The following is a 23,728-nucleotide window of genomic DNA, read 5'->3' as shown; positions in this document are numbered from 1 at the left end:
TTAATGCTTTCCAATGCCCTTGTAAGTGCCACTTAAAACTAATTTAATGTCCATGTCCTACTGCAGATAAAACATTATATATAGCCAAAATCTTACAATTGCCTGCATAGACAAAATTGTCGGCATTAGACAATGATAATCTTGGATGGTTGAAATATTACATAACTTGTTACTCTCTTGCAGATTACAATTGGATCCCTGGACACATGAGGACTTTGAATATGACTAATGTATGATCCTGTAACGACTTGGTATCGGATTGATACCCAAACTCGTGGTGTCATCCAAAACTAATGTAAAGTATCAAATAACAGAAGAATAAGTGATTATTACATTTTAACAGAAGAGTAGATAAAACAAGTTAAGAGAGAATGTAAGCAGATATTAACAGTAAATGAACAAGTAGATTAATAATTCATTTTCTACCACTTGTCCTTAATAATGTTGACAAAATAATAGAATGATAAATTACACAATATGTTACTGCATATGTCAGCAGCTAAATTAGGAGCCTTTGTTTGCTTACTTACCAATAAAAGACAAGTTGTCTTGTATGTTCACTATTTTATTTAAGGAAAAACTTGCAATAAGAAACATATGTTTAATGTACCGTAAGATTTTTTGTTAAAATAAAGACAATATTGCAATTTTTTGTGGTGCCCTTTATTTAGAAAAGTTTTGAAAAGCACCAAAAAATATCAAAATAATTTTGGTACCGGGACAACACTAGCACACAGTGAGACCTCTTGCAGCAAGTTTGAAAGCTAGAGACTAAGAAAAGAACCACACAGACGTAGTAATTTATCAATGACGGCAAATTTATTGAGTTAATTTTCATTGTTTTGTCAGATTAATTTCCGGACAATAAACCGCTACTTTTTCATAGGCTTTGAACGGTGTGGCTTATAAAACAGTGCAGCTAATTAATGGATTTTTCTTCGCTGACGGCCATAAAGTTAATAGGTTTCATTAAACACAAGCAAAGACACTTAAATGGTGTGGTATTGTTTGTGCTATGGCGCCATCTTTTGGACGAGTTTGCTCACTGCAGGTGCAGCTGAGTGAATGCCTATAAACATTTCCTGCTGTTTAAAGCTTTGAACCGGCAGTAGAAGTGCCGTTGTGAATTCTAATCGTCCATAGCATTTTTTACTCGTATGGATTCTTCATGGATCACTCCTAGCAATTTTTGTACGTTTTACAATACAACTAAAACAATTCTTAATTACTAAACCGTCCCGTGTGTGATGTCTGTAGAGTGTTGCATGCATATTTGTACGCACTATCGTGATGTAATGAAGCTAGCGTCGTTAACATTAGCTAATATGCGAACACGTTTACAAGTGGCATTCTGTTTGTATTGTTTCAGTTTCACAAATTCCTCAATAAATTCACTAAAACGTCACCGTGGAGTTACTGGGTCTGTTTCGCTCATTGGAGAGCTAGCTTCTGCAGCTAGTGGGTCCATGACGATGACTTCTGTTTTGTTTGATCAGCTGTTTTACTGCCGTGTTACAGACACTGTTTGAAAACAATTAACGTATGTAAATAAATATTTACAAAATGTTTCTGTGTAAATAACTAATTTCACAACGTATAATATATGGATTTTTTAATATTTTTTTACTAAGATTAAATGGGTGCGGCTTATATACCAGTGCGCTCTATAGTCCAGAAAATACGGTAATTGACATATAGACCGTCAGCCCAGACCGGGGGTCAGCAACCCTAGTGGCTCCCTGGCCCTCTTTCAGAGATGTGTGAAAATGGAAAAATATGAAGAAAAAAAAATATTTTTAGTTTTAATATATTTTCTGTAGGAGAACAAACATGACACAGACCTTCCTACTTGTTAGAAATCCCACTGTTTATGTTATACATGCTTCATTGATGAGAGTATTTGGCAAGCACCGTTTTGTCCTACTAATTTCAGCTATACTTGAACTCATCGTAGTTTGTTTACATGTACAACTTTCTCCGATGCTGCCACAGAAAGACGTGTTTTATGCCACTCCTTCTTCATCTCATTTTGTCCAACAAACGTTTCATGCTGTGCGTGAATGCACAAAGGTGAGCTTTGTGGATTTTATTGATTTGCTGGAGTGCTTATCAGGCATATTTGGTCAACCCATGACTGCGAGCTAATCGATGCTAACATGCTATTTAGGCTAGATGTATGTTCATATTGCATCCTTATGCCTCGTTTGTAGGCATAATTGAGTTAATTTAATTTTCTTTACTTATGTCTTATGTGTATTTAATTTATATGTGCATGTCTCATGACACGTTATCTGTATGTAATATTGGCTGCATTTGTCATAGTTGTTGAGTTTGAGTTTGAGTTTGAGTTTATTTCGAACATGCAAGCATACAACATGATACATCACAATTTCCAGTTTCTTTTCAACATGTTCGAAAAGGAGTAGGAAGAAGCAGAGCTTATTTAATCCTACCCCTTTTCTTTACATAACAGTTGCAAATCTTTTTGTTCACTTCCTGTTCACAATTTTTTCACAATAAACTCCATAAGTAATTACAATAAAAATAAATAAATAAATAATAGTAAGAATTTAATAATAATAATTGGTGAAGTAAGTCATATTTCATATGATGAGATAAGTAAGATTACTTTAAGAATGAATGAATGGATGGATGAAATAAATTGAGAATGTTTGTCATGGTTCTTCTTCTTTGTACTTTGTAAACACTTTAAGTTTGAAGAGTTTCTTGAAGTGTATCATATTAGTACATTGTTTGATTGCTTTGCTTAATCCATTCCATAATTTAATTCCACATACTGATATACTGAAGGTCTTAAGTGTTGTACGTGCAAACAAATGTTTTAAATTACGTTTTTCTCTAAGATTATATTTCTCCTCTTTTTTTGAGAAGAATTGTTGTATATTCTTGGGTAGCAGGTTATAGTTGGCTTTGTGCATAATTTTAGCTGTTTGCAAATTCACTACGTCGTGGAATTTCAGTATTTTTGATTCAATAAATAAAGGGTTTGTATGTTCTCTATATCCAACATTATGTATTATTCTAACTGATCTTTTTTGTAACACCGTTAATGAATGAAGTGTACTTTTGTAATTATTTCCCCATATTTCTACACAGTAGCTCAGATATGGTAACACTAGCGAGCAGTAGAGAATATGAAGGGATTTTTGGTCTAGAACATGTTTTGCTTTATTCATTATTGACGTGTTTCTTGCAACTTTATGTTGTATATTTTTTACGTGAGATTTCCAGTTCAATTTATCATCAATCATTATACCTAGAAATTTGGTTTCGTTTACTCTTTCAATTTCTATTCCGTCTATTTGTATTTGTGTTTGACTTTCTCTTCTACTGTTACCAAATTGCATTATTTTAGTTTTACTAAGATTCAACGATAGTCTGTTTTTGTCAAACCATCTTTTTAATTTGTTAATTTCTTCTGTTATTATTTGTATTATCTCCTGTGTGTTCTCTCCTGAACAAAACGCTGTTGTATCATCCGCAAATAATACTAACTTTAAATCTTTTGTAACTTTACAAATGTCATTTATATAGAGATTGAATAATTTAGGTCCTAGTATTGATCCCTGAGGTACACCACAGGATATATTTAGCGTTGTAGACGTGTGTTCGCCTAGCTTCACGTATTGTTTCCTGTTCGTTAGATAACTTCTTATCCAGTTTAAGACTAACCCTCTGATGCCATATCGTTCTAGTTTTTTGATTAAAATATTGTGATTAATTGTGTCAAATGCTTTAGTTAGATCCATAAAAACCGCTGCTGCACATTTTTTACTATCTATTGCATTGGTAATTTCTTCTGTAATTTCAATTAAAGCCATTGAAGTTGAAACATTAGCTCTGTATCCATATTGGTTCTCTTCGAGTATTCTATTTTTATTTATGAAACTTTCTAATCTGTTATTGAACAGTTTTTCAATGATTTTAGAAAATTGTGGAAGTAGAGAAACAGGTCTATAATTGTTGGTGTGCCATGTTGTTCCAGACCACAGCAAATGTTACCCAGCTTACAAAGATTGTAATAAAGCCGTTAGAAGAAGACAGCCAGCCGTTTCCTTAAACTTGGACACACATCTAAACCTTTGGCCATTCTGAGCCAGTAATTTCCAGGAGTTATCTCATCCTGTGAAAAGCCTCCGTTTTACTAATGATCTGCAATGTTGCAAAAATATGTAGAATGAAAATTAAAACACAACATTTCTGTCAACAAAGTTTTGCGTCAGCCTTTGATAGTAGGCTAATATAGCTATTATAGACACTTACATCATGTGTTGCCTTCATTATAACACTTATATAAGGCTTTTAAGTTTTTGCGGCTCCAGACAGATGTTTTATTTTTTGGTCCAATATGGCTCTTTCAACATTTTGGGTTGCCAACCCTTGGCCCAGACCTTCAATTGTATTGGTTTTTTTAAATGCCTTTGGGCATTAAATGTAATGATGTTTAATGCCATTTAAGGTCTTAAGTTTTGCAAAATCCATTTAATGACTTTTAATGCTATTTAATAACCCCCGGAAACCCAGATAATGTAAATTATGAACTAAAACGGGAAAGCGGATTTAAAAAAAAGTATTCTTTCAGTGTGTGTGTACCTTCATGAGTGCTTTGCTGTATATGTGTATGTATATCCTGGAGGTTATGCTAATATTTCAGCATCAACAGGATGCTGCCCGTTGACAAGAAGCAACTAATGTGTTCAAACAGCTGTTTGAGGGCACACATCCTTTGTTCAGCTAGAGAAGGTAGTGGGCTGCAAGGCCACCCAGCCTTGTTGACTCCAGTGACTCCGCCATTAAGAAAATATGGCTGCCTTGACCTCTGGAAAACCTTACACAAGCACCCAAAACATCAGAGAAGTGTGACCCTCCACTGCCCGCATCATGACAGAGTGGGAGCGGAGTGATGGAGAAAGAAAAGACGAGGGAAAGAAACAGAGAGGGCTAAAAGTTAAGGGGTGGGGGGTTGGGGGGAGTAGTTTTATGAGCGTGCGCCGCTCTAGTTTCTGGGTCATCTGGACGCATGGAATTGCATTTTGAGACCCTACTTTGCTCGGCCTCCCATACTTTTACACCAATAATCCACATGTATCCAATAATCCTGCAGCCTAACCCTGTTTGGGTGGGCGGATCCATCCAAACATCCATAGTATCGATACCAAGGTTATAGTATCTGTATCACATTGATACTGATACAATCAACAAGGCCATTCCGTCAGTGATGTTCGGATCGATACTGAAATATCGCTAGCGCCGATAGCAGATTTTTTTCTGTAACATCGACTCTCCAATAAAAATATTGATACTTAAATGTTTTAGCTGTTTGAGATCATATATATCCTGAACAGGAACGCAGTGTAAAAAAGTAATTAAACTTGTGGATAAGGGAACGTGTCAATGTTGGATGCTTTTCTTGAGTGTTCTTTTTTTTAAATTCATTATTTCAGACAATGACACAAAAAGAAGTACAAGGTAACAACACATGATAATATTAATTGAAAATGGATGGATGGATGGATGGAATACAATGCAAAAGGTAATGTACAGTCTGCAAGCATGATGATCCAGTTTTGCCTGAAAGGGAGTGAGAAGAAAATAATGTATTTAATCCCATTCCCAGTTCTCTATTAAGTGATAAATACATTTAGCTTCACTGTTACTTTGTTCAAGGATTATAATACAAATGCATAATACAAGTGTTATTTACATGTTCAGTATTTTTACGTTAATATGTTAATGTAACCTGCGATGAGGTGGCGACTTGTCCAGGGTGTACCCCGCCTTCCCCCCGATTGTAGCCTAGATAGGCTCCAGCGCCCCCCGCGACCCCGAAGGGAATAAGCGGTAGAAAATGGATGGATGAATGGATGTTAATGTAACTTACAAACCCCAAAACTGGTGAAGTTGGCACGTTGTGTAAATCGTAAATAAAAACAGAATACAATGATTTACAAATCCTTTTCAACCTATATTCAATTAAATAGACTGCAAAGACAAGATACTTAACGTTTGAATTGGTAAACTTTGTTATTTTTTGCAAATTTAGCTAATTTGGAATTTGATGCCTGCATAATGTTTCAAAAAAGCTGGCACAAGTGGCAAAAAAGACTGATAAAGTTGAGGAATGCTCATCAAACACTTATTTGGAACATCCCACAGGTGAACAGGCTTATTGGGAACAGGTGGGTGCCATGATTGGGTATAAAAGCAGCTTCCATGACATGCTCAGTCATTCACAAACAAGGATGGGGCGAGGGTCACCACTTAGTGAAAAAAATGTGTGAGCAAATTGTCGAACAGTTTAAGAAAAACATTTCTCAACGAGCTATTGCAAGGAATTTAGGGAGTTAACCATTCACGGTCCTTAATATCATGAAAAGGTTTAGAGAATCTGGAGAAATCACTGCACGTAAGCCATGATATTACGGACTTTGGATCCCTCAGGCGGTATTGCATCAAAAAGCGACATCAGTGTGTAAAGGATATCACCACATGGGCTCAGGAACACTTCAAAAACCACTGTCAGTAACTACAGTTTGTCGCTACATCTGTTAGTGCAAGTTTAAACTCTACTATGCAAAGCCAAAGCCATTTATCAACAACACCCAGAAACGCTGCCGGCTTTGCGGGGCCCGAGCTCATCTATGATGGACTGATGCAAAGTGGAAAAGTGTTCTGTGGTCTGACGAGTCCACATCTCAAATTGTTTTTGGAAACTGTGGACGTCGTGTCCTCCATACCAAAGAGGAAAAGAACCATCCGGATTGTTATAGGCGCAAAGTTTAAAAGCCAGCATCTGTGATGGTATGGGGGTGTATTAGTGCCCTAGACATGGGTAATTTACACATCTGTGAAGGCACCATTAATGCTGAAAGGTACATACAGGTTTTGGAGCAACATCCAAGCAACGTTATCATGGACGCCCCTGCTTATTTCAGCAAGACAATGCCAAGCCAAGTGTTACAACAGTGTGGAGTCATAGTAAAAGAGTGCGGGTACTAGACTGGCCTGCCTGTAGTCCAGACCTGTCTCCCATTGAAAATGTGTGGCGCATTATGAAGCCTAAAATACCACAACGGAGACCCCCGGACTGTTGAACAACTTAAGCTGTACATCAAGCAAGAATGGGAAAGAATTCCACCTGAAAAGCTTAATATTCAGTTGAATATAAGTTGAAAAATATTTGCATATCATTGTATTCAGTTTTTATTTACGAATTACACATCGGGCCAACTTCACTGGTTTTGGGTTTTGTACAGTATGTACGCATGATGATCCAGTTTTGCCTGAAAGGGAGTGAGAAGAAGATAACTTATTTAATCCCACCCACAGTTCTCCATTCAGTGATTAATACATTTAGCTTCACTGTTACTTTGTTCAAGGATTATAATACAAGTGTTCTTTACATCTTCAGTATTTTCACATTAATATGTTCATGTAACTTAATTGTGAATTAGTTTGTATTTTATTTGTAGTTTTTAATAATAATTTTTAATGCTTTTATTAATGTAGTCATTTCCTTTTTTATGGTTTGAAACACCATTTTCGTGGACTTTGTCATGTTTTTGTTCTGTTATATTATCTTCACTATATTGTTATTCATGCCACTACCTCAATATACTGCAGAGTTTGAAAAACATAACTCTGTCTTGTATTCTTTATGCTATGCGGCATGCTATAATAGAGACTGTGCAGTTTTCAACAAGTCAAATGTAAAACATTTTAAATACTTTTTTAAGACCATAATGAATATATTTTAAAACCATTTAATATCAATACTGACAAAAAAGTACAAAGACATAAAGGAAAACCGGAGGGCCAGAAGAATTGTAAGTATATGAATTAATTCACTGCCCTTTCACATTGGAAAACAAAATGGTTAAACAAACTGCTGATTGAAAAATAATATTAGCAAACATAATAACAGCCATTTTTTAGATTTGCCAAAGAACTGTTTTCTTGCAAACAGTAGGCTTCATATCAAGTGTTTTCATGTAACAACAACCAGAATGTCAGCAATGGTAGAGGAAAGCACAACAATATATTGTCTGTGAAAGGGACTGTTAGCATCTATGCTAAAGCTAAATGTTTCACTTTTGCAGTGTTTTTTTAAAAAACATCTACAGTACGTATCTGAACAAAGTTGTGAAAAACAGAGAGTGCAGACAGAGCCATTGTCTAAAAAGAAAGAAGGCGATTTGGCTTGCAAGCCCCAAACAGAATTTGAATGTGAATAATGTGGATAACATTCTAACTTGCTCAGCTCATTTTGTATCTGGTATGTATGAAAAGATTTGACCTGTTTTTGTAACTTTTTTGAAAACATATTGCTAACAAACTAGGACTAGTTTTTATTAAAGCATGACAAGATGACATTTGCAAATCTTCCCTTCTTTCCTCACCCCACCACAAACGGAGTGTAAACACTAAACAGACAACCTCTATAGCTTTTAATGTCACTTGCTGTATCAACCCTGGAGAAAATATTGGGCATGAGAAGCTGACCTGAAATTATTAGAATAAATAATATAAATAATATAAGAGAAATATGTTTGTTTTTTTAAGTTTTACTGTTGTGAGTACACTACTACCACAGAGAATTTAGCGTGTGCTTACTGAAGGTAATAGTATAATTTCACTAGTAAACATCTCATAATAATCTCCTTTGGTAATCGGCGCCACTTTACCCACATAACACTCCTTTGAGGGGATAAGTTGATCCTGTATTGATGTGTTTGTGACGTTTCAGCAGCTTTTGAGACGGACTTGTCCCAGATTTTTGACTTTCACATTATCATTCCATTTACTTGCACGGAAATGTTTACAAACACTTCTCTCCTTGATGGCTCTACATCCGGGTCCTAAACTCTTTATACGTTTCCATTAACCCGCTTTGAGCATGCATGAAATGGATCATTCTGGAGCCACAAAATCGTTGAACTTGCACTTAACCATCGTAGGCTGCAAGAACACATAGATGCGCGCGCACCGCACACTAGGTGGCTTGCGATTAATTCTGACCCTACAGCACAGGTTGCCTACTTTGGTTTCATTTTGTAATTACGTTATATTTAAAAGCAAGACTGAAGTTTATGCATGTTTTAAATAAAAGTAACAGGAATCGATTTTTAAGACATTTCAAAATCATTTTTAAGACCTTTTATGAGATATTATGAGAATTTTAGACATTAAATTGTTGGATTTAAGACTTTTTAAGACCCCGCGGGTACCCTGCATATTTTGAAATACACAATGTTTTAAATTTTAGCAGACAAATTAGGTATATTTGCTCAAAGTATCGGTATCGGATCGGTATTGCCTAACGTGAAAAATTGCCATTTTTATAGGTGCGTCCATTATTTGTGATTTTTCACATCCATGAACAGCGAGGAATCTACAGTATCGTCATTGATAATACTAGTCCTGTAACTTAATCTCGGATCGATCGTAAAATTTGCAGTATCGTCCACTACAACTAGAGTATGAGTACCTTTTACATTTGTACTGATACGGTACTAAGTAGGGATGATACTCGAAACCGGTTTTCCCGGTTGTTTGATAAGAAAAGAACCGAGTCCTCGGACTCGAATCCCTTTTTGAGAACCGGCACCCGTTATCGAGACCACTATAGTAAAGGAAAAGAGTTGATTCTTTATTCGAATCCCGTCCCGACCAGAAATACTCCGTGGGACATCACAATAAATTACGTCACGTAGCTCAGTCATTAGGCGCAGATAGCGAAAGCAGGAAAACAATGGACGGGAAAAAGCGCTCCAAGGTGTAATAAAGTTCAAAACAAAAGCTATAATCCATCGAATAACTTTACTGAGAGATTTTAGCAGGGTAAAACACATGACGAACACTTTTACGACCAACCGGAAACATAGCAACGCACCTCCTTTACGGCAGCTGTCGCAACGTTCTTAAAACAACCGCAGCACATACATATATATACAACATATCTCCCTTTTTTAACTTTTGTTTTTCTTTCCTTGTAAACAAAACAAAATCACACTGTAGATGTGTTGTCTGTCTAATTATAAATAATGCAGACGAGGCGTGTTGGCTGAGTTCTTGACGTTTACTTTCACAGCGTGGCAACATGCAACACTTTTCGGGGCTACCGCGCATGCTCGTAACTCCCGTTGCATGCTGGGTAGTGTAGTTGTTATATTCTCTAGCTCATAACATTTTTCCCCCATAAAGAAATAATGTTAACTCAATAAAGTGTATTTCTTTTTTTAGCTTTAACTTTTCATTTATTAGCATTGTAACCACATTTGCTAAGAACTTTTCTCTTCATAGCATGTTCTTTCAATAAAGAAATAAAGTGCAAAAATGTCAAAGCATCATAACAAACAGTTATGTCAAATAGCAGCAGAAGTGCACTTTTTGGAGAGCTGTATTATTTTCAGTTTTGTGCCCAAGGGACTGATTTTATTTAACACTATATTATTATTTATACACCTATAGTGATCACAGAGACAGGTTGTTTTTGTGTTACTGTATATATTTGTTTCTCTGAAAAATCCCACTTAATATACTTTGGGTAACAACAGTCAATATTTATTTATTTTATTTTATTTTTTTAGGTGGGTAACAGTCAATATTTATTTATTTATTAGATTTTATTTTTGTATTATATAATAAAAGTGAGCTTTTGTTAAACCAAATATTGTGTGTTTTTTTCCATATACAACAACCTATCTGGACTCGATAAGAGAATCGATAAGGAATCGGTTCGATAAGAGGATTCGATAATAGGCTCGAACTCGGTAATTCCTTATCAAACATCATCCCTAGTACTAAGTCCCGTTACCTGGAAATCAGAACCAATTTATGGTAATTTTCGGTGTGTTAATGTGGTGATGGTAATTTGTTCAATGATAAAATATTGTTTTATTTATTTAACTTTGAACACTAAGATGATAATGATAACTGTGCTGTCCAGTTTTAAGATCTTGTTTTCTTACACTTGTGAGCAGGGAAGTCCATCCCTACATGTAGACCACGCACTGTGCAAAGGACCATGCGATCAATAGGGGCCCCATATAACGTGAAGAAGTGCAGGGAAAATGTAAATTAACGAATGACAGGAAGCTTCATATCAAATTTTACCGCAAACGTATTCCAAGCCGCTTGAATAATGGAAAATTTCCCATGGTCAGTAATGCTTGTCTAGAAAGGTGGTGGTGCTAGGTTTGAATCCCAGTCAGAGTTGAATTATTTATACATTTATATTAAGATTATGTTAAAATTGTTATTTTGCACCAAAAAATGTTTTTATATATATTTGACCTTTTATTTCCCACGAATTTGCGTTAAAAACAAATAATGCATTAAATTAAATTCAAGTTTGAATTTAGAAGTTAAAAAAATAAAAATATACATATATATATATATATATATATATATATATATATATATATATATATATATATATATATATATATATATATATATATATATATATATATATATATATATATAATTTTTTATTTTATTTAAATTAAATCTAATTTTCAAGTATGCATTCATTTTGATTTGTCCCATGTGTGTTGCCGTAGCCACGAAGTAGTCTTTTGCTATTAAGTTGAATATTCTAGTTTAGTCTTATGTTGAGCCCTACAATGTGTTTATACTGTAAGTAGTGTACATTTTACACACCAGCTGTTTGATTGTAAACTGCATCTTAGTACTATTTCCAAATCTGAAGTCGCCTTGTTAAATTGGTAATGCTAATCAGTAGCATTTTAATGGCATATCCAATGTGGGGCGGCGTGGCGAAGTTGGTAGAGTGGCCGTGCCAGCAATCGGAGGGTTGCTGGTTACTGGGGTTCAATCCCTAGTCACGTCTGTTGTGTCCTTGGGCAAGACACTTCACCCTTGCTCCTGATGGCTGCTGGTTAGCGCCTTGCATGGCAGCTCCCGCCATCAGTGTGTGAATGTGTGTGTGAATGAGTGAATGTGGAAATACTGTCAAAGCGCTTTGAGTAGCTTGAAGGTAGAAAAGCGCTATACAAGTATAACCCATTTATCATTTATCAATGTAAACTAGCATTGAGCTAGCCTGAAAAGAAGTGGAACCTTATTTGTGAGAGCTTTTTATCAGGCATACAAGCTTTGTTGGCATGGAAAACCACAGACTTTATCAAGGGCCAGTCTGCTGTGTTTGCCTGCCAAGTGCTTAGGCCGATGGCGAGTCTGCATCCGGACGGTACGTCACGTGCAAAGGTATCAAAATGTGGTATCGCTTGATTTGACATGAATGAGTACTCAGTAGTACCTCCAGTAAGAAAGTACAGAATTCAGTACCCATCCCATCAACATAGTTCTGTTTTTTCTCCTCCTCTTTCTTTATTTCCACATTCTGTTTACTTGTTTGTCTATATGGACCCTCAACCGCACTCCGCATCTCTTTTTTGTTTATAGTAAACCAAAAGTACTTCTGCTAGGTCCCCATCAAGCCTCCCCTGCCCTGTGCTTCTTATAGATGGAGATTAACTGGGGAGCGCAGCACCATCCGTCCTCATGACTGTTTGTTGTTAAGGAGATGGATGGAGGCTCCTTCTGCCAGCCGCACGCAGCCGCAATTACACCGGCCGCCATGATGGATGGAGGGGAGGGAAAGGGCGGAGGGAAGAGAAGGAGATGGAGAGAGGCTGATAGAGAGAGGGGCATCTATCACGCCCCTTAATCTACCTGTCAGTGCACAGGCATGGATGGAGGGGGTCGGCTTTACCCCAGCTGCTGGTCAGAGCTTTAATTCTTTTTCCTCTTACACTTTATTTGTTCCAACTCATTCCTGAAGACTTAAGTCTAAACTGAACTGAACCCATTAAACGCCCCAAAGTCTTCAATGATGACTGTTAGTCAGGGCTTTTTTTGTTTACATCCTCCTGAGAACCATTGTCCACTGCAGTAGTGGACGTTTGCAGCATTACTATTTATCATAATGCAGTGCATTTAGTGTTGGATGCAAATCCAGTAATTAAAATATTGATATTGGGAAGGCTTTCTTCCCCTTAAAGACCTCACTATGCTTGCACCGTGCAACCATCTGAACGACTCAGATAGTCTGTGCAACAGCTGGTTACAGTATTGGTTACATAATGAAGCTACATAAGAGGGGAGAATATTATTGTCAGGCTTGTCACTGACAGTTTGGTTAGGTTTTAGTTTTTCCTATGTGTTTGTTTTATTTCCTGCCAGCGCTCTTATTTTTGTTCAGTTTCCTGCTTCTCTACCTGAGCGCTGTTTCCCCTCAGCTGCAGCTGATTAGCACCTGGCCACACCTGGTGTCAATCAGCCGGCTGCTATTTAGACCTGCCTTGCCCTCCAGTCAGTGCTGCAGTATTGTAAGCTACTAGCTGTATGCTGTGGACTGTTTTCTGTCTCCAGTTCTCCCTCTTTCCTAGTTCCTGTTTGCTGTCTCAAGTGTGCCTGTTTCCTGGTTTCTGGTTTGTGTTTTCCCTGCATTTTTTGGACATTAAAACCATGTTTTCCTGTATCAAGCCTGCCATTTCTGCATCTTGGGGTTCGCCACCACCACCATTTCCTGACTATTATGCTAGGACATGTCAGGATGATGCAGGAAAGTTGATCAACACATCAAATTACATTAATAAACACAGTCTCCCGAAAATACATTTTCAGAAGAGTTAAAAAAAAATAAAAAGCAAACATTTACATTTTGCACTGTGGGATCTTAAGAAGGTTCTAAGTAGAGCTTCACAATGGTGGGAGTGAGACAAAATAAGTTAAGCAATGTATTGCAACCAACAATTAAACTAAATGTTCATCAGCTGGTCAAAAGGGTGCCCCGACACAATTCAGATATCTTTTTGGATTATATTGGTTTACAAAGAGAAAATATTTAATGTTCGAACTGAGAAACTAAATTTTTTTTTAAGCTTTTCAGGTGGAATTCTTCCCATTCCAAAACCTGTATGTACCTTTCAGCATTAATGGTGCCTTCACAGATGTGTAAGTTACCCATGCCTTGGGCACTAATACACCCCATACCCATACTTGCCAACCTTATGTTGTGTTACGGTGCGGATGTTCTCCCGAAATGTGTTTGTCATTCTTGTTTGGTGTGGGTTCACCGTGTAGCGCATATTTGTAACAGTGTTAAAGTTGTTTATACGGTCACCCTCAGTGTGACCTGTATGGCTGTTGACCAAGTATGTCTTGCATACAACATGCAACTGGGCCGGCACGCTGTTTGTATGGAGAAAAAGCGGACGCGACGACAGGTTGTAGAGGACGCTAAAGGCAGTGCCATCACGGCACGGCCTAAATATTGTTGTTCGGGTGAAAATCGGGAGAAATTCGGGAGAATGGTAGCCCCGGGAGATTTTCGGGAGGGGCACTGAAATTTGGGAGTCTCCCGGAAAAATCAGGAGGGTTGGCAAGTATACCCATACCATCACAGATGCTGACTTTTCAACTTTGCGCCTATAACTATCCGGGTGGTTCTTTTCCTCTTTGTTCCGGAGGACACAGTGTCCACAGTTTCCAAAAACAATTTGAAATGTGGACTCGTCAGACCATAGAACACTTATCCACTTTGCATCAGTCCATCTTGGATGAGCTCGGGCCCAGCAAAGCCGCCAACGTTTCTGGGTGTTGTTGATAAATGGCTTTCGCTTTGCATAGTAGAGTTTTAACTTGCACTTACAGATGTAGTGACGAACTGTAGTTTCTGACAGTGGTTTTCTGAAGTGTTCCCGAGCCCATGTGGTGATATCCTTTACACACTGATGTCGCTTTTTGATGCAGTACCTCCTGAGGGATCGAAGGTCACAGGCATTCAATGTTGGTTTTCAGTCTTGCTGCTTACGTGCAGTGATTTCTCCAGATTCTCTGAACCTTTTGATGATATTACGGACCGTAGACGGTGAAATCTCTAAATTCCTTGCAAAAGCTAGTTGAGAAACGTTATTAAGCAATTTGGTCAGGCATTTGTTCACAAAGTGGTGACCCTCGCCCCATCCTTGTTTGTGAATGACTGAGCATTTCATGGAAGCTGCTTTTATACCCAATCATGGCACCCACCTGTTCCCAATTAGCCTGTTCACCTGTGGGATGTTCCAAATAAGTGTTTGATGAGCATTCCTCAACTTTCTCAGTCTTTTAGCCACTTGTGCCAGCTTTTTTGAAACATGTTGCAGGCATCAAATCCCAAATGAGCCAATATTTGCAAAAAATAACTAAGTTTTCCAGTTCAAACATTAAGTATCTTGTCTTTGAAAAGGATTTGCAAATCATTGTATTCTGTTTTTATTTAAGATTTACACAACGTGACAACTTCCCTGGTTTTGGGTTTTGTAAAACAATAATGTTTACGTTAGTATCTTTTAACTTTTAACTTCAGAGAACCAGTGTCTTCTCCAGTGGACACCTTATATTACTTTGGAAAAAAGTTAGCTGACAATTTTATGTTTAATAATGTAAATACCTCACAAATTAATGCTTGGCCTCCTTGGCATCAAATATATTTTCTAGGTGGTGGTCTATCAAGTAGCTTCTCTATTACTTGTGTTTCCGCAGTGCAGTGTCACCAAACTTTTTACTTGTCCGCGCTGCCGCCTGGTGCATTACCTACTTAAAACATGGGTAACAAATCAATTTAAACCATGAGTTGATTAAATGTTATTAAAAACAACACGGTGGTTTACAACATCACAACTTCTGACCGGCTTTATGTGTCGTCTTGGAAACACTCCAGACAAAGGCGGCGGGCAACTTTGCCTTGCAGTATACGCAAACCAGTTTTGCCAGGGTTTGTTTGTGTGTCTCTTAGTAACATAGCTCAAAGAGTTATGAATAGATTTTAATGAAAACTTCAGGAAATGTCTGGAAACAAACAATCCTTTCTCTCTCCTTTATGACCTGCCAGACACAGACCTCGCACACGCGCGCTACGCAGGCAATTTTGGCAAATGTAGTTTCCTTACAGACTGCCCAATTCAAAAGGGCTAGCAAAAACTTACGCTGACCAAGCTTTAATTGTACACCGTATCATGTCACGGTAATATTGTGATGATTTTGATACCGAAATACGGCGGTATTTATAATACCGTTACATCCCTTGTAATAAGTGTCCTTAAATGGACAATGTTTGAGCCTTATTCAGCGCATTTGTTGATATAAACAATTATCAAATAATAGTACTTGCATGTTACTTACACATACCAAGTCTCCAAGACAGAAGCATATTCAAAATTATCCAGTAACAAACGTGTCATTAGACTTAATGAGTCATGAGCTTAACTTAATGAATTAGTTTGACCACCGGGTTTCACTAAAAACAAACTAAAAGGCAGCATAGGTCCATTTTAGATGGTTAATAATAAATACTGGAGGTCCATGTTTTGTTGTTCTCTGAACAATTTTCCTTCCTTGCCTTTTCTAACATTGCACAGTACAAAATAATAAAAGTACAGTATGTGCTTTGATTCCTGCTGATATTGTATGGGGTTAATATCGGTATCGAGCAATACTCAAGGATCTGATATCAATATCGTATCGGAGGTGAAAAAGTTGTATCAGGACACCCCTAGTTGAAGGGGTCCTATTATGATTTTTTTCCTACATTTAAAACACTTCCTCGTGGTTTACATAAGTAATGGTAGTTCTTTGGTCAACATTTTGCATAGATTATGTTTTACAGACCGTTTTCAAGCCGCTTTCTGACTGTCTCTTCAGCATGCGCGGTTTTGTGGGCAGTCTTATTTACGTGCCTACACTTCAACAGTGTCTTCTCCCTGTCATCTTTCTTGTAGTTTCGAGCACTTCCATAGCGATCCACTGACAGACATAAGTTTGCACTATACGCTACTTTATATTAAAAATGGCAACAGCTGAGGATGCATGTGCATGTACGAGCCAGTCTGACCCACAACAAGAGGATAGCGAAAAACAAGACGCTTATTGACTAGAGCGCGGACTACAATGGCGGATTCATGCAAAGCCCTTTGGGTAAAAATGTATAAAAAGTTAAAGTTAAAGTACCAATGATAGTCAAACACACACGAGGTGAGGCGAAATGATTCTCTGCATTTGACCCATCACCCTTTAAACCACATGGGAGGTGAGGGGAGCAGTGGGCAGCAGCGGTGGCCGCGCCCGGGAATCATTTTTGGTGATTTAACCCCCAATTCCAACCCTTGATGCTGAGTACCAAGCAGGGAGGCAATGGGTCCCATTTTTATAGTCTTTGGTATGACTCGTCGGGGTTTGAACTCACAACCTACCGATCTCAGGGCGGACACTCTAACCACTAGGCCACTGACATGTATATAGACCGCTGACGTCAAACTTGGGAAAACAGTCACAAATTGGGCAAATTCCAAATGACTCGTTTAGCGGCAGTAAGAAGGAAGGCAAGATTGTTTTATCAATAGCTCCGCAATGCCTCCATGGTTTGATTCCACATTTTTGGGACTTATGCAGATCCCAAATAGACAGAAACGGGTACCTATAAGTAAGAAAAGTTGGTTTTGCATAATAGCAAAACCTTTAAGACCACAGCCTTTAAAAGCCAAAATCTTTGCAAAAATGTGGCACAGCTGGGGTTGGACGCATTAAAGGCCTACTGAAATGAATTTTTTTATTTAAACGGGGATAGCAGATCTATTCTATGTGTCATACTTGATCATTTCGCGATATTGCCATATTTTTGCTGAAAGGATTTAGTATAGAACAACGACGATAAAGATTGCAACTTTTGGTATCTGATAAAAAAAAGGCTTGCCCCTACCGGAAGTAGCGTGACGTAGTCAGTTGAACATATACGCAAAGTTCCCTATCGTTTACAATGATGGCCGCATGAAGTGAGAGAGATTCGGACCGAGAAAGCGACAATTTCCCCATTAATTTGAGCGAGGATGAAAGATTTGTGGATGAGTAAAGTGCCAGTGAAGGACTAGTGGGGAGTTGAAGCTATTCAGATAGGGTAGATGCTGTGAGAGCCGGTGACCTGATATTCAGCTGGGAATGACTACAACAGTAAATAAACACAAGACATATATATACTCTATTAGCCACAACACAACCAGGCTTATATTTAATATGCCACAAATTAATCCTGCATAAAAACACCTGCGTGTTTGTTACGCTAGCTCCTAGCTCCTCTGCTAGCTCCTAGCTCCATAGAACACGCCAATACAATTCAAACACCTGATCAACACACACAATCACTCAGCCCAAAAGACCGTTCACCTAACCCAAGGTTCATAAAGCTTATATATTTTTAAAAAGTTACGTACGTGACGCGCACATACGGTCAAGCTATCAAATGTTTAGCAGCCAAGGCTGCATACTCACGGTACCTGATATTCAGCTGGGAATGACTAAAACGGTAAATAAACACAAGACATATATTTACTCTATTAGCCACAACACAACCAGGCTTATATTTAATATGACACAAATTAATCCTGCATAAAAACACCTGCGTGTTTGTTATGCTAGCTCCTAGCTCCTATGCTAGCTCCTAGCTCCATAGAACACGCCAATACAATTCAAACACCTGATCAACACACACAATCACTCAGCCCAAAAGACCGTTCACCTAACCCAAGGTTCATAAAGCTTATATATTTTAAAAAAGTTACGTACATACGCAAAAAAAAGTTGCGCACATACGGTCAAGCGATCAAATGTTTAGAAGCCAAAGCTGCATACTCACAGTAGCACGTTTGCGTCTTTGTCATCCAAATCAAAGTAATCCTGGTAAGAGTCTGTGTTGTCCCAGTTCTCTACAGGCGTCTGTGTATCGAAGTCAAAAGTCCTCCTGGTTAGAGTCTCTGTTATCCGAGTTCTTCCATCTTGACTGCATCTTTCGGGAATGTAAACAAAGAAGCGCCGGCTGTGTACTGTTGTTGCTGACTACGTTGGAAAAATACGTCCATTTCGCACCGACAACTTTCTTCTTTGCTTGCTCAGCTTCCTTCTCCATAATGCAATGAACATGATTGCAACAGATTCACGAACACAGATGTCCAGAATACTGTGGAATTATGAAATGAAAACAGAGCTTTTTCGTATTGGCTTCAATGTGGAAGGCATACCCGTGTTCGCCGGGCCACGTCACGCGCATACGTCATCCTCAGAGGCGTTTCGAACCGGAAGTTTAGCGGCAAATTTAAAATGTCACTTTATAAGTTAACCCGGCCGTATTGGCATGTGTTATAATGTTAAGATTTCATCATTGATATATAAACTATCAGACTGCGTGGTCGGTAGTAGTGGGTTTCAGTAGGCCTTTAAGAAAGTTGTTTTTAACTTCAGAGATCCTGAGGGTTATGGAACAAAAAAGCGCATGTTAGAGCCAAAACAATTTGATTGGCTGTCCATCGAAACATGGGACGATCCTCTGAATATTTAAGAACAAAAAAAAACATCTTCAAAGGCCACAAAAAGGCTTGTTTTGAATTTGCATGAGAGCACCAAAATGGTCAATTGAAAGGTGGAAGAAGATGTTATTTTTTGTAGCGAAAATGTATGGTCCTGATGGCTTCCTATGTTACTGGCATAAAAAGGAAATCCTACCTGAGGATGTTTTCTTCACAGCACCATCATGGTCTGGGGTGCTTTTTCCTTCAATGGAACGATGGCGATTCAGGTTGTGTTCGGGCGTCAAACGTCAGCTGGCGATGTGGTGATGTTGCAGGGGCCATTACTGAGGACTGAAGGCCCTCTTCTGACAGAGTACTTCTTCCAGAGGAATAACTTCATCTTTTGGACCGTCCTGCGTGTTATCAATTGTCTTTGTAGATCACCGGCAAAAGTGGTACAGACTTCCCAATTTAAATGAGGTTTTTGTGTTGTATGCCGGCTGTCACCATGGAGACATTCATTTCCCTCCACATTATGATCCAACCTGTCGCTGTATTGAAGCGCGATCCAGACAACAGAACCTATTTTTAGGTTATATGGGGTGCTGCGGTGTTGTGATGGATCATTCCAGATGCAAGAAATGCATGTTGCATTATGCATATACAAAACCCAAAACCAGTGAAGTTGGCATGTTGTGTAATTGGTAAATTAAAACAGAATACAATGATTTGCAAATCCTTTTCAACTTATATTCAATTGAATACACTGTAAAGACAAGATACTTAATGTTCGAACTGAGAAACTTTATTTTTTTTTGCAAATAATCATTACCTTAGAATTTAATGGCAGCAACACATTGCAAAAAAGTTGGCACAGGGGCATTTTTACCACTGTGTTACATGGCCTTTCCTTTTAACAACACATAGATGGCTTTCACTTTGCATAGTAGAGTTTTAACTTGCACTTACAGATGTAGCGAGGAACTGTAGTTACTGACAGTGGTTTTCTGAAGTGTTCCTGAGCCCATGTGGTGATATCCTTCACACACTGATGTCGCTTTTTGATGCAGTACCGCCTGAGGGATCGAGGTTACAGGCCTTACGTGCAGTGATTAATCCAGAATATCTGAACCTTTGATGATATTACGGACAGTAGATGGTGAAATCCCTAGATTCCTTGCAATAACTGGTTGAGAAATGTTGTTCTTAAACTGTTTGACAATTTGCTCACACATTTGTTCACAAAGTGGTGACCCTCGCCCCATCCTTGTTTGTGAATGACTGAGCATTTCATGGAAGCTGATTTTATACCCAATCATGGCAGCCACCTGTTCCCAATTAGCCTGTTCAACTGTGGGATGTTCCAAATAAGTGTTTGATGAGCATTCCTCAACTTTATCAGTATTTATTGCCACTTGTGCCAGCTTTTTTGAAACATGTTGCAGGCATCAAATTCAAACGCTAAGTATCTTGTCTTTGCAGTGTATTCAACTGAATATAGGTTGAAAAGGATTTGCAAATCATTGTATTCTGTTTTTATTTATGATTTACACAAAGTGCCAACTTCACTGGTTTTGGGTTTGTAAGTGATACTATAACAATACTGTATATCTCCTTTATTAAAAAATGTTTTTAACGTACTTACACCAAAACAAATCAATTGAGTTTGCTTTAATCAGGCCCTTAAGTCATCCACCATACAATTATAAAATTATATAGCTGAATAGATAATACGTCTAATATTTGTATTTCTGTCAGTATATATATGTTGACACACACACACAAATGGAATATTCTATCTCTTAGTCGTCTGTCTTTGCAGCATGATCACCTTCTTTCTCTCAACCATTTGTGTATAACTTTGACAGTTAAAGGGCAACGGCACATTTTTTTGTAATTTTCCTTATTGTTTACAATCATTATGAGAGACAAGAGCACACGTCTATTTTTTTTTTTTACGATTTTAAAGATTTAAAAAACGATTGTAGCTGAGATAGGCTCCAGCGCCCCCCGCGACCCCGAAGGGTATAAGTGGTAGAAAATGGGTGGATGGATGGAAAAAAGGCTTGAAAGATGCAGCTAATGGGTGTCACTGTGTAGCCTTCAAAACCCTCTAAAACAACCTCAAAACACTCCATCAATGTTTTATATACACAGTACAAATCTATATATAATGTAGTAACAGACACGTTCATAACAATATGTAATACGTACAATGTTTACCGTATTTTGGTCATTTTAAATCATTTCCAGGACTGATTTCTTACGCGCATTGATTTCTGTTTTCTTAGCGGAGCACGTCTTACTTCTCGCAACAAATGTTTGTGCTAAATGTAGACGCAAAACGGCGGCCGCACAACAGTTTCAGTCTTGATAAATCACATTTTTTATTGAGATTGTATTTGCCTCTCATCATCTCAGTATTGTGGGCGTTCTGATAATCAATATTTATTATGCATATTCATGAAGACAGACACGCTAAATGGATTGTGCTCTCTATTTTGCGCATTTAGGAGACGCAATCTTCTGCACACGCGCTTCGTCGATCAGCTTTGCGTGCGCTATCAAGTTTGCATATTTTTCAGAACACACTAAGTACGGATGGCAATATGGCCTAAATTCTACATTGCGATAGATAATGCAACCTCCTGCGATAACGATATATATCACAATATATTATTTGGAATGCAAATGATAATAGACCCATTTCAATACAAGTTAAAGGCCTACTGAAATCCATCCATCCATCCATTTTCTACCGCTTATTCCCTTCGGGGTCGCGGGGGGCGCTGGAGCCTATCTCAGCTACAATCGGGCGGAAGGCGGGGTACACCCTGGACAAGTCGCCACCTCATCGCAGGGCCAACACAGATAGACAGACAACATTCACACTCACATTCACACACTAGGGCCAATTTAGTGTTGCCAATCAACCTATCCCCAGGTGCATGTCTTTGGAGGTGGGAGGAAGCCGGAGTACCCGGAGGGAACCCACGCAGTCACGGGGAGAACATGCAAACTCCACACAGAAAGATCCCGAGGCCGGGATTGAACTCACGACTACTCAGGACCTTCGTATTGTGAGGCAGATGCACTAACCCCTCTGCCACCGTGCTGCCCGGCCTACTGAAATGATTTTTTTTTATTTAAACGGGGATAGCAGATCCATTCTATGTGTCATACTTGATCATTTTGCGATATTGCCATATTTTTGCTGAAAGGATTTAGTAGAGAACATCGACGATAAAGTTTGCAACTTTTGGTCGCTTTTCCATTAATTTGAGCGAGGATGAAAGATTTGTGGATGAGGAACGTGAGAGTGAAGGACTAGAGTGCAGTGCAGGACGTATCTTTTTTCGCTCTGACCGTAACTTAGGTACAAGTGCTCATTGGATTCCACACTTTCTCCTTTTTCTATTGTGGATCACGGATTTGTATTTCAAACCACCTCGGATACTATATCCTCTTGAAAATGAGAGTCGAGAACGCGAAATGGACATTCACAGTGACTTTTATCTCCACGACAATACATCGGCGACGCTCTTTAACTACGGAGCTAACGTGATAGCATCGGGCTTAAATGCAGATAGAAACAAAAGAAATAAACCCCTGACTGGAAGGATAGACAGAAAATCAACAATACTATTAAACCATGTACATGTAACTACACGGTTAATGCTTTCCAGCCTGGCGAAGCTTAACAATGCTGTTGCTAACGACGCCATTGAAGCTAACTTAGCAACCGGACCTCACAGAGCTATGCTAAAAACATTAGCTATCCACCTACGCCAGCCAGCCCTCATTTGCTCATCAACACCCGTGCTCACCTGCGTTCCAGGGATCGACGGAGCGACGAAGGACTTCACCCGATCATAGATGCGGTCGGCGGCCCGGAGACGGAGGAAGTCAAGGTGAGGTCGGCGGCTAGCGCGTCTGCTATCCATCTCAAAGTCCTCCTGGTTGTGTTGCTGTAGTCCGCCGCTAATACACCGATCCCACCTACAGCTTTCTTCTTTGCAGTTTTCATTGTTCATTAAACAAATTGCAAAAGATTCACCAACACAGATGTCCAGAATACTGTGGAATTTTGGGATGAAAACAGAGCTTTTTGTATTGGATCCAATGGGGTCCGAATACTTCCGGTTCAACCATTGACGTCACGCGCAAACGTCATCATATCGAAACGTTTTCAGCCGGAAGTTTGCCGGGAAATTTAAAATTGCACTTTATAAGTTAACCCGGCCGTATTGGCATGTGTTGCAATGTTAAGATTTCATCATTGATATATAAACTATCAGACTGCGTGGTCGGTAGTAGTGGGTTTCAGTAGGCCTTTAAAACGTGGCTGGTTACTTTCTGTTGTA

The 23,728-nt window shown here is 38.5% G+C and overlaps 1 protein-coding gene across 1 annotated transcript in view; it reads right to left on the bottom strand.

Annotated features, from left to right (window-relative positions):
* Positions 1-23,728, bottom strand: part of LOC133663903 (homeobox protein meis3-like) — a 95,743-nt gene that overhangs the window by 64,782 nt on the left and 7,233 nt on the right. The gene's annotated exons all lie outside the window — the stretch shown is intronic.

This window comes from Entelurus aequoreus, linkage group LG13, assembly GCF_033978785.1.
Source record: "Entelurus aequoreus isolate RoL-2023_Sb linkage group LG13, RoL_Eaeq_v1.1, whole genome shotgun sequence".
In the NCBI taxonomy this organism is placed as follows: Eukaryota; Metazoa; Chordata; class Actinopteri; order Syngnathiformes; family Syngnathidae; genus Entelurus; species Entelurus aequoreus.
The sequence above is the reverse complement of the archived record's forward strand: the minus strand, read 5'-3'. Positions and strand labels throughout refer to the sequence as shown.